Here is a 12,187-nt window from a genome sequence, read left to right on the forward strand (position 1 = left end):
TTGTCTCTGTGTCTGCTGTCACTTGGCATTCTCCCTATGTGTCTGTTTCTGCCTCTTTTTGTTTTCTCGTGAGGACACCAGTCGTAATGGATTAAGGACCTACCATACTCCAGTATGATCTCAGCTTTACTAATTATACTACAACCATCATATTTACAAATGAAGTCACATTCTGAGGTTCCAAAAAGAATGCAAATTTGGTGGGGTCTGTGGGGGAGATTATTTCACCCACTGCAGTTAAGAGAAGTCTCCCTTTCTGCCTTCAGAGATTGCCTGGGTGATGTCCCTTGCATGGCGCCTAGTGTGCTGCTCTGATGGCTCTGTCCAGTACTCCCTGCTTGGTGCCTCATCACTTATCACAGAAGGTTGTGACGAAGCAGGGACAGGGTAAGGATTCCCAAGAGGGGAAACCCAGACTCACATTGGTAATTGAGAGATAAGGGTCTGGAGTCCAGCTTCCCTGGAAGTCAGCAAGCCACTGTACCATCCACAGAGATGGCAGGGTGTGGCCCTGAACCTCCGGAGGGACCCTGCATCCTTTCCTGAGAATGAGGGACCATCTTACTGTGTCCAGAGTTGGTTCCTGCCAGTAGGTTCCCGGCCTGGCTGACTTCAAGAATGGAGCCGCAGACCTTCAAGGTGAGTGTGACAGCTCTTAAAGATGGCACGGACCCAAAGAGTAAGCAGTGGCAATTTTTATTGTGAAGAGTGAAAGAAGAAAGCTTCCACAACGTGGAAGGGCACCGAGATGGTTGCCCCCTGCTGGCTGGGGGGTGGCCAGCTTTTATTGTCTTATTTGTTCCCTCCCATATTCCATTTCTGTCCTATCAGAGTGCCCTTTTTTCAAGCTTCCCTGTGATTGGCTACTTTTAGGATCCTGCTGATTGGTGCATTTTACAGAATGCTGATTGGTGCATTTTACAGAGCTGATTGGTGCGTTTTACAATCCAGCTACAGAGTGCTCCTTGGTGCCTTTTACAATCCTCTTTTAAGACAGAAAAGTTCTTCAAGTCCCCACTCAACCCAGAAGTCCAGCTGGCCTCACCTCTCATTACTCTGGGACCTTGGCACTGTCCTCTGGGCCTTCCCTCATCGTGTGGTCTGAACCCCCAGGAGTCTGCTAAACAGGACGCTGATCCTCCTCTGCTTTGCTGGCATTAGGGGCCCGAGTGTGTGACCTTAGGCATGGAAGTGTGACCTTGCGCAGTGCACATGGGCCACAGCAGTGTGAGTGGGCTCCAGACAGGCTCCTCTCACACCTTGGGGTCAGACATGTCCTAGGGCAACTGGCAAGCCCTAGCCTCTAAACAGACTCACACCCCATCACACTGGGCCTCTGCCAGTGGGGGGTGGGCTTGGCTAGATTTCCAGGAAGCAGAAAGAATCAACACAAAAGCAATCATACTGACAGAGACTTCGAGGGCTGGGGGTGGTAAGGGCATGGGGAGGTCAGAACTTCTTGTCTAGTTTTTTCCTAAGCACATAAGCCCTTTAGCAGCAGGGCTGCTGGGGAGATAATGCAACAGGCTTGTCAAGTAAAACTGCACGTATGTTTTTGAAAGACAGCTTTTTAAGGTATGACTCACTATGCAATTTATCTGCTTACTTACTATGCAATTCACCCACTTAAAGTGTACAGTTCAGTGGGTTTTGGTATATTCAGCATTGTGCAACCATCAACACTGTCAATTTCAGAATATTTTAATCACCTGAACCCTGCACCCCTTAGCTATAATCCTGCAAACCCCAGCTGTAAGAAACCACTTATCTGCTTTCTGTTTCTATAGATTTGCTGACTCCAGACATTTCATACAAATAAAACCACGCAATACATAGGCTTTTGTGTCTGCTTCTTTCACTTAGCCTGATAATTGTAAGGTTCATCCATGTTGTAGAATATGTCAGTACTCTGTTCCTTTTTTTAAATGGCTGAATAATATTCCACTGAATGGATGGACCACAAATCATTTATCCATTCACCAGTTGATCTACATTTAAGTTTTTCCCACTTTTTTACTATTATAAATATTGTTGCTATTAACACTCATGTACGAGTTTTTGTGCGGACATTTTTTGTCACTTCTCTTGGGTATACACCTGGGACTGAAACTCCTGGTCATATGGTAACTGCATGTATAACTTTTTGAGGACCTTCCCGACTGTCTGCAAAAGCAGCTGCAGTCAGGGAATGTAGGGCCACATCTCCCCTCAACTCTGAATTCCCATGGCACCTGAGAGACGAAGAGGGTTTCAAAGGTTTACTAGAGGGTCAGCAATATAACGAGGGGGGGGCAGGGCAAAATGAAAATGTAGACCTCTTGTTCAAAAAGCAGAAAAAGGGCCATTAAAGGAACAAAAAATGTGAAGAGTTTTCTCTTTTTCCCTTTACGGCCTCTCTCTTTTTCCCTTTATGATGTTTTCTATTTGTTACTGAATCTCCTGCTCCCTTAGGCGTGGGGACAATCGGAGTGAGTGCAGATCCTCCCAGCTTGCTCCCACTCCCACCAGCCACAGAACTGATGCACCATGCCCCAGCCAGGCATGGGTACAATGAGCCCCATGTCTTCTCTCCCCGTAAGCCTGCCCCCCAATTCACAGTGGGTAGGAGACCCCAGGATGTTGCAGTCTTCACAACAGGGTGTGCTAGTTCCTGAACTGGGGTGTCAGTGAGAGGTTTGCACCTGCCAGGTCACCTCCTGAACACACTATAGTGCTGCCCAGCTGGAATGTGTCACTGCCGGACCCCACCCTAAGGTGCTCTGGGCCACCCACACCAGACCTTAGCACACCCCCCTGCCTCAGCCTCCCCTAGGAGCAGAGGTTGGTAGCTGTTGCTGGTCGGAAGTGGGAAAGGGGTGTCTGGGAAGGATCCGAAATGCTGGGACAGGTGACCAGATGGTCAAGAACCTCTCCTGGGAGGCAGGGAAAGGGAAAGGGCAGTGAGGCTATGTGTGAACCAAGGCTGTGTGCCTCCGTGTATGCTCTATTGTCCATCTGATTTCACTTAGGAAACACAGACACAAAGATCGGGAAGAATTTCCTGAGGGCACTCAGCAGTTGCAGTGCATTAAGCCCCAAATTCAGTGCCCTTCTGAGAGCAGGATCTGTGGCCTGTGCTGGTTACCCACACTTAAGGCCAGTCCTGGTGTCCCACAAGATTTATTGGGAAACGGGCTAAGTCCTAGCTCAGAGGTAGGGGACACACAACACCCTTCCCATGTGGAGGATGGTTGCCACCAGAGGCTCTTGCATTCTTTCATGCCAGTGAGCTGGTGGACAAGGGGTCTCTTAGTAGCCCCAGGACAAACCCCACAGGCCACCCACATCGAGGAAGCATCCAAGGAGCAAGAAGAAGGTGAGATCAGGGACTCATCCCACTAGGGGTAGGAAGCCAGACAGGAAGAGATCCCAGTGCCCTGCCCTCGCTTGGGAGTCAGAGAGGAAGGAGAACAGACAGAAAGAGAAAGAATCCCTGGATTTTAACCAAAGATGTTGATATGGTTTCAGTATTTGTCCCCTCCAAATTTCATGTTAACTTGTAATCCCCAGTGTTGGAGGTGGGGGTCATGGGAGGTGTCTGGATCATGGGGCAGATCCCTCATGAGTGGCTTGGGCCATCTCCTCGGTGATGAGTAAGCTCTTGCTCTGAGTTCACAGGAGATCTGGTTGTTTAAAAGCATGCGGCACCTACCTCACCCCTTCTTTCTCTTGCTTCTGCTCTCACCGTGTGATGTGCCTGCCCCATCACTGCCTTTCACCATGACTGGAAGCTTTCCAGGGCCTCCCCAGAAGCAGATGCCACCATACTTCCTGCATAGCCTGCAGAACTGTGAACCAATTAAACCTCTCTTCTTATACATTACTCAGTCTCAGGTGTTTCATTTCATTTCATTTCATTTCTTTCTTTTTTTTTCTTTTTCTGAGAAGGAGTCTTGCTATGTTGCCCAAGCTGGAGTGCAGTGGCTTGATCTCAGTTCACTGCATCCTCCAGCTCCCAGGTTCAAGTGACTCTCGTGCCTCAGCCTCCCAAGTAGTGGGATTACAGATATGTCTCACCACACCCGGCTAGTATTGGTATTTTTTTGTAGACACAGGGTTTCACCATACTGGTCAGGCTGGTCTCAAACTCCTGGCCTCAAGCGATCCTCCTGCCTCAGCCTTCAGATGTTTTTTATGGCAGTACAAGGGTGTTTTTTATGGCAGTACTACAGCTATATTAACATGGAAGAGTGGAGTCTTAAACTGCAAGTGACTAAGTTACTTTGACTTGGTACTATTACATTTATGGATCTCAAATCCATCTGAAGATCTCTGCTCTAACAACCATTACAGAGAGTAAAACATCTTCCTTTGCTTTTACAACCAAGGTCTGTGGACTGTCGCATCTGTGACATGACACCTCCATACGAGTGCTAGTCAGGGCTTACACCAGACCAGGCAGGGCCAGAGCTTCTTCACATCAGCTAACTTTCATAACAACCACACGCAGCAAGTATGGCTTCCTTGCCACTTTTTGGAAGAGGAAACCAAGGCTCAGGGAGGTGAAAACCCCTGGGTGATCATGAGGTGGACAGTTAAAATGTAGCAGGGCCAGAACCAAAGCTCCCACCCTGCTTGTGAGAGGTGAAACCAGCTGGGCTTCTGGGTCAGGTGGGAACTTGGGAAACTTTTCTGTCTAGCTAAAAGATTGTAGATGCACCAATCAGCGCTCTGTGTCTAGTTAAAGGTTTGTAAATGCGCCGATCAGCACTCTGTAAAAATGGACCAATCAGCACTCTGTAAAATGGACCAATCAGCAGAATGTGGATGGGGCCAAATAAGGGAATAAAAGCAGGCCACCTGAGTGACCACCCCCTCCGGTCCCCTTCCACAGTGTGGAAGGTTTGTTCTTTTGCTTTTCACAATAAATTTTATTGCTGCTCACTCTTTGGGGTTGCACTACCTTTATGAGTTGTAATACTCACCATGAGGGTCTGCAGCTTCATTCCTGAAGTCAGCGAGACAACGAACTCACTGAGAGGAACCAGGAACAAACAACTCCGGATGCACCGCCTTTAAGAGCTGTAATACTCACTGTGAAGGTCTGAGACTTCACTCCTCAAGTCGGCGAGACCACCAACCCACCGGAAGGAAGAAACTCCCCAGACATCTGAACATCGGAAGGAACAAACCCCAGATGCACCATCTTTAAGAGCTGTAACACTCACCGTGAGGGTCTGCAGCTTCATTCTTGAAGTCAGCAAGACCCAGAACCTACCTGAAGGAATAAATTCTGGACACACTTGGGCTTCTAATCCTTTCTTTACTCCTAATCTTTGTGTATGTGTGTATCCGTGTGTGTATGTGTATGCATGTTGCATGCATGTCTTTATGTAGTAAATACTTTGAGAATGCTCCAAAAGAAGTAGGGGGTAAGGGTGAAAGCTCAGGCTGTATGGTGAGGGGCATCAGGGGATAGGGGACCCTGAAAAAGGTGGTCCCAAATTCTGGCCAGCTGGATGAAAGGATGAAGACAAGGATGGCCTGACATCCAAAAAGGGAATTAAACCTGTTCTGCCTAAGATACCTGTCATGAAAAGCCTCGTGCTCTGGGCCCAGGGGCCTATAAAGACCTGGGTCCGTAAAGACGTCTCTGTGACCGTAGGCAGGCTTTTCAGTGGGTAGCAAGCCAGACTCCGAAGACCAAATTTGGGAAGCAGAAAGCAGATCTTAGAGGGACAAAGCCAGCCCATCCAGGAAGGACTCCCTTCCTGCCAGGTTCCATTCGGTTAGCTCCTGCCCCCTCCACCCTGTGAGACATTGGGCCTTGCATCCCAAAAGCTGGGATTCGAGGCTGGCTACAGGATATGCTTTCTTATACACCACACACTAGGTGGCTGGAGACAGTCCCTGAAGGTCCTGATGGGATGGCTTGGAGACAAGCAGCCTGAATAACCTGAATTCTAAAACAACACACTCCCAGTTTTTTGTTTATTTCATTTTGTTTCATTTTGTTTTTGAAACCGAGTTTCAGTCTGTCACCCAGGCTGGAGTGCAGTTGTGTTATCTCAGCTCACTGCAACCTCTGCCTCCTGGGTTCAAGCGATTCTCCTGCCTCAGCCTCCTGAGTAGCTGGGATTATAGGTGTGTGCCACAGCACCTGGCTATTTTTGTATTTTTAGTGGAGATGGGGTTTCACCATGTTGGCCAGGTTGGTCTTGAATTCTTGACCTCAGGTCATCCACCCACTCGGCCTCTCAAAGTGCTGGGATTACAGATGTGAACCACCATGCCTGGCCCACCACCAGTTTCTTAAGATGATTGAGGGGTTTAGGTTTTTCATGACTTCTCCAGGTCTGTGTGTAGTCTTCCCCTTTAATGCTTGAGAAAGGGAGTGCAATATGTGTCTTTCATGTTAATTACATCTCCTAATAGAACTCTGTGGTAAGAGCACTTTTCTTGCATTTTAATATTCCCTTGCACATCAGAAACAAGAAGGTCTACACTCCATACACCTAATTACTGACGAGCGCCCTGTGTTTGCATAACATAGACGCTCACGTGCACAAACTCCCCTGTCCTTCATGCAGGCTGTCATCGTTTGCCCTCTTCGGTCTTTCAACCCAGTCTTTCTTGATTCATCTCTCCTAATAAAGCGGCTGAGTTAAAACCTGTGGACATTGCAGCCTTCATTGATATATATTTTTTAAATATTGTATTTCATAACCATTCAGTGCTCATGGAAATTCAAATTACTAGGAAAATTACTATAGGCACACGCTAATAACTATCTCATAACAGCTTTGATTAACACTGAAATACATCTTATTAAGGTCATTGGATCAGACACCAAATGAATAAAACTATGCGGGGATATTCATTCAGCCAGAGTAAGTTGGGACAGTGGTTGTGGGTGGGGGAAGAAGGGAGTTTCTAAAGCCCAGGTGGGGCTCGGAGAAGGTCCCTCATGTAATAATGTGTGTGAAGAGCTTTGGTTTCATAAGCTGTTGTAATTCCAAATTACCTCTGATGTGCAAACACATACACACATACATGCAACCACACACATAGAGGGGTTCCCTTTCAATCATCCACTAAAAATATTTATGCTCTGGGCCTTCTCATGGGTCTACCTTCATTTTTTCTGCTTTCCTCTTCCTGTTTTAAGCAAGGCGGAGATAACAGTGGGAATCTCCAAGCGACACCATGACGTGCTATCCATCAACTTTAGACATGTTTTATTTTTCTCCCAACATTTTTATAAACATCGCAAACACACACAAAGTTAAAAGAATAGTACAATAAATACTTGAAGGCTTTCGATCCAGATTCAACAATTATTTACCTTCGGCCACAGTGACGTGTGCGTCTGTCTGCCTGTCTGTATACTTCTTTATTTTTATTGAACCATTGGAAAGTTTTGCACATCACGCCTTCACCCTTAGATACCTCAGCTCTCAGTTTCTAAAAATAAGGATATCTTCCCATTATAACCACAACATCATTATCGCACCTGAGAAAAATAACATCACAATGTGATCTCAGATCTAGCTTATTCACAAATTTCCCTGCGTTAGCCCCAGACCTCCTGGGCACAGGCCATCATTGCAAGTAAAGCAGCCAGGCCACTGTCCTTGTATGTGAACACACCCTTCCTTCCTGCGAGGTTCCTTCAGGTCGGCTCCTACCCCCTTCACCATGTGAGAGGGGGCCTTGCATTCTGAAGGTGGGGGTCCAGAAGGAAGGGAAAATAAGATGCATGGAGGATGCCCTGCGTCTCCTGCCCTCCAGTCAGATGTTTAGAGCTGGGCCGTGGTGCGGTTTGAGGTGGGTTACAGGACTGGTCTCTCTTCTTACACACCACACACTGGGTGGCTGGAGGCAGCCCCTGCAGCTCCTGACAGGACAGGCTGCGGACAAGTAGCCTCTGGGGCTGCACATCTTGGTCTGCCTGGCTGGCTGGGGTCTTGGACCACCCCATATGCCATTTCCATCTGAGCATGTGAGCACCTCATGGCTTGGGCCTTGGGTCTTCCTGGAGCCACCACAGGTGGAGAGGAGAGGCTACCTCTGCATTCACCAGCACCTTTCAGAGGGAGTGGAGGGAGGAGTGGGGAGGCGGGCTACCAAGAGCTTCATGCTCCACTCTCGTGACAAAGCACCTCAAACTGATTAGCATAAATCAACAACCATTTCAATATGCTCTCGAATTGTGTGGGTCAGGAATTGGACAGGGAACAACAGGGCTGTTTTGTCTCTGCTCCATGATGTCTGACTTCGGCTGAGAGACACAAAAAGCTGGACATGACTTGAAGGGCTGAGGGCCAGACTTGGCTGGAGGCTCTTCACTCCTAGGTCCAGCACCTGGTCTGGAATGACCACAAGCCTGGACATAGAGTGGGATTGTCAACCGGGTAACTCGGGTAACTTTCCATGGGTCTGGACTACGGTGTTCTAGAGGGAGCCTCCTGAGACAATACCCAGGAAGCCAACATCCCAAGAGAACAAGTGGGAGCCACTTGGCCTCACTGAGCTACCTTGGGAGTCACTCATCATCACTGCTGCCACATACTGTGGGTTACAAGTGAGCCACAGAGACCAGCTCAGATTTGAGAGGAGGAGCCATAGACCCTGTCTCCCATGGGGCAGTGGAAGGTCACATTCCAGAAGAGCATGTGGTTGGGCAACACCGTCATCATCTTTGGAGAATACCATCTGCACTGTGCTGTGGACATTTCCAAGCCTGTATAGACAGTGGCTGTTGACAACAGTGACTGGAAGGAGGCAGCTTTGGGTCTGTACACACCAGGAGATCAAGAATCCCAGGGGATAGAGGCAGCCTGGCCAGAGGAGAGGAGCCCCAGCTCTAACCTTTCTAGCCCACAGTCTTGTCCCTATGCTTACAGGCACTAGCTGGTTTAATTAGGCAACAGGCCCTTAATTGTATGAGACTGAAGCTACTAGCTCTGGGCTAAGCAGGCAGGAAGCCCCGGCTAGACCCTGAAACCAATCCGCCTTCCCTCACCCCACCGCCTCCTCACTGAGGACCAGAGCTGGCCTTCAGCTCTCCAAGGGCTGCTCTGCTCTGGACTCTCTCACTGGTAAGATGTGTGACCATGTGCACGCCACTTCACCCAAATGAGCCACAGTCTCTCACTAGGAAGAAGGAGGCCATGAGTCCTGCCTGATGGAGCTCCCGGGGTGGTGGTCTAGTAGCACCGGGCATGCTTGGGGCATACGCATAAGGAGAGCCAACGCTGTGCATTATCAAGTGTCACATGTTGATGTGTTTATCCATAATTCACAAAACGTTGTCCTGCATTTTAAGTGCTCTAAGCACTCAGCTACTCGAGAGGCTGAGGCTGAGGAGGATCACTTGAGCCCAAGAGTTGGAGTCTGCAGTGAGCTATGATCATGCTACTGCCTTCCAGCCTGGGCCACAGAGACAGACCTTATCTCCAAAAAAAAAAAAAAGAATAAAAAAATTAAAAAGCCAGGCTGGGGGCGTTGGCTCACATCTGTAATTCCAGCACTTTCGGAGGCCAAGGCGGGTGGATTGCCTGAGGTCAGGAGTTCGAGACCAGCCTGACTGACACGGTGAAACCTCGTCTCTACTAAAAATACAAAAATTAGCTTGGCGTGGTGGCAGGCACCTGTAATCCCAGCTACTCGGAGGCTGAGGCAGGAGAATCACTTGAACCCAGGAGGTGGAGGTTGCAGTGAGCTAAGACTGGGCCATTGCACTCCAGCCTGGGCAACAGGAGTAAAACTCCATCTCAAACAAAGAAATGAACGAACAAAAAACAACACCTTAGTTTACTTTTGATTAAAACTTTTTGTAAAAGTAAATACTCTCAGCTAGGTGACTGGTCTGCTGAAGGTTGGAGATGGTGGGCTCTCTCTTCTATTCCAGGGGCCAGGCAGCTCTGCAGCTCAGTGATTTCCTCAAGGCAGCCATGGTTCTTCATCTGTTTAGGCTCACAGGCCTTTGAGAATCTGATAAAAGCAATCAACACTCTCTCCAATTTAAAAAAAAAGCACCTGTTGTTATAATTTTGCATGTCATTTCCAGAGGTTCACACTCATCTATCTAAATCCTTCTCAGATTGTGAAAGGAAGTGGGAGGAGCTCCTCATTCTCACCCTGCACCTGCTAATGTAGGAGTGAAGAGCACCACAAGCAGGAAGTGCTTTTCACTTGAGAAGTGCATTTCAGTGCTAAGATAAAGACCAATGGGTGGAGGGGGACTGTTGCTGGTGGGAGGGGCGTGCTTTACAGGGCCAAGAGCCTGCACAGGAAACCTGGGGCCTGTGACTCTGCTGCACTATGGGGCTGGCCTCACCTGGTGGCCTCAGACACTGAATTTCCTCAAGATATCAGCACATACGGGACAAGAATTGCATACAGTGGTCAGGATAACCCTAAGGATTTTTCTTTTCTAAATAGGTTTGTTTTAAAGTGATAAGAGACCTGAGTCCCTCCCTATGGATCAACATGTGGCAGGCCACTTTGACCTAAGTCCTTGGCCTGTGTGGCTGGAACCAACCTGTCATAGACAGAATTCCCTGGGAACCAGGCTCTGGGTCTAAGCTATGCAAGCAAGAAATTTCCTGGGAAGAAATGCAGACAAGGTGTGAGCAGAGAGAGGAGGTGGGAATGGGGCACTTCTGACAGGTGCCTCAGCCAATCACAAGGAGAGCAAGCATGGCCCGGTGGAGTAGTCTCAAATGGAGGCAGGGAGTCAGGGGACCGAGCCTTTTGCCCCTGCACTGAACCCCTGTTAAACATGGGCTGGTAGGGGATGTGGCTGTACATAGCTGGGAGGGTAGGGATTTAGCCCTGTGGGCATCAGGGGCTGTAAAAACCCTCAAATGTGGCACTTTGATCTTGGAAAGGCAACCATCTAATTCAGCCTGTTTTCAGTCCTTTTTATGACCAGATAGATGCAACTGTCTTGTGACACTGTTCTAGCACTTTCTAGAACTCCTGTCGTGATGCCACTTGCCCCAGGTAAGGGCATGTCCAGAAAAGAGAAAAGGCAGTGTGAGTGTCATGCCAGTCAGGGATGTCTCCTTACTCTGGACTCACTGTGGAAATACAGCTCAGGCCATCTGGAGTTGGGCACAGCAGGCGGAAGCAGGGTCGGACTCTCTTTGGACGACCGTTGTGCACTGGCTGTGGGAAGCTCAGCCAGGGAGCTGGGGCTCACACAGGGTTCTGGCCAGCGTCGGGCCAGTGGAAGGCTGGAGGGAGAACCAAGAGAAGATCATGCCAGGCCAGGCAGTTTTTGGCAGCTAAGTCCAAGAACTTGGCTTTCCAGGGTACCTGGAACTGGCTGAGTACAAGGGATTGACTCAAAATGAACAAGCTCTTGAGATACGATAATGATAACAGTAATAATGATGACAATAAGAATAGTGACAATAGCTACCATTTGCAGAGCTCCCTTTTGCCAGGGCCTGGCACTCTGCATGAATTATCCCCTTTAGTCCTCCTGACAGTCCTAGGAAGCCAATAGTATTTTTATCCTCATTGTACAGACAAACGTACCAAGAGAGGCTGGTTAAGTTGCCCATGTTACAAAGTTAGTAGGTAATGAGCCATTATTTAAACCAGACAGTTTTTATTAGACCTTAAGGCCCTCCCCCAGCCTTCTGTTTCTCACTAATTGGTGCCATTGGTTGCCTAGTGGTTCAGGACGAATTCCCTGGCAGTCATCCTCCATTTCTCTTCTCAAACACTCTGCAGTGAACTTACCAGCAAGTCCTATCATCTTTACCTTGAAAATGTAACCTTGCCACCGTGGCAGTCATAGTGAGCTGGGAGATGCCTCAGTGGCAGACACTTCCAACTCTGAGTGGCTAAAATGACAAAGCTCATTCTTGCCTCTTGCTCTGCATGTACTGCAGGTCCATGGAGTTGCCAGGGAGGCTCTGCTCCATGTGTTCCTTACTCAAGGACCCACAGTGACAGAGTTTCTAGAATTTATTTTATTTTTTAATTTTTAACTTAATTTAATTTATTTTTAAGTTCCAGGGTGCATATGCAGGATGAGTGCCTAGAAGTTATAAACCACCACGGTAGGGGAAAGGCAGGCAAATCATGCACTGGTTCTTAGGGTCTTCTACTCCTTGCATTTTATTGGCTGAGCTGATAACATGGCCACATGGAAACTCACAGGGGTGGGAGGAAGGGTTCCATCATGGAT

The sequence above is a fragment of the Chlorocebus sabaeus genome, chromosome 9 (assembly GCF_047675955.1).
Source record: "Chlorocebus sabaeus isolate Y175 chromosome 9, mChlSab1.0.hap1, whole genome shotgun sequence".
NCBI lineage: Eukaryota > Metazoa > Chordata > Mammalia > Primates > Cercopithecidae > Chlorocebus > Chlorocebus sabaeus.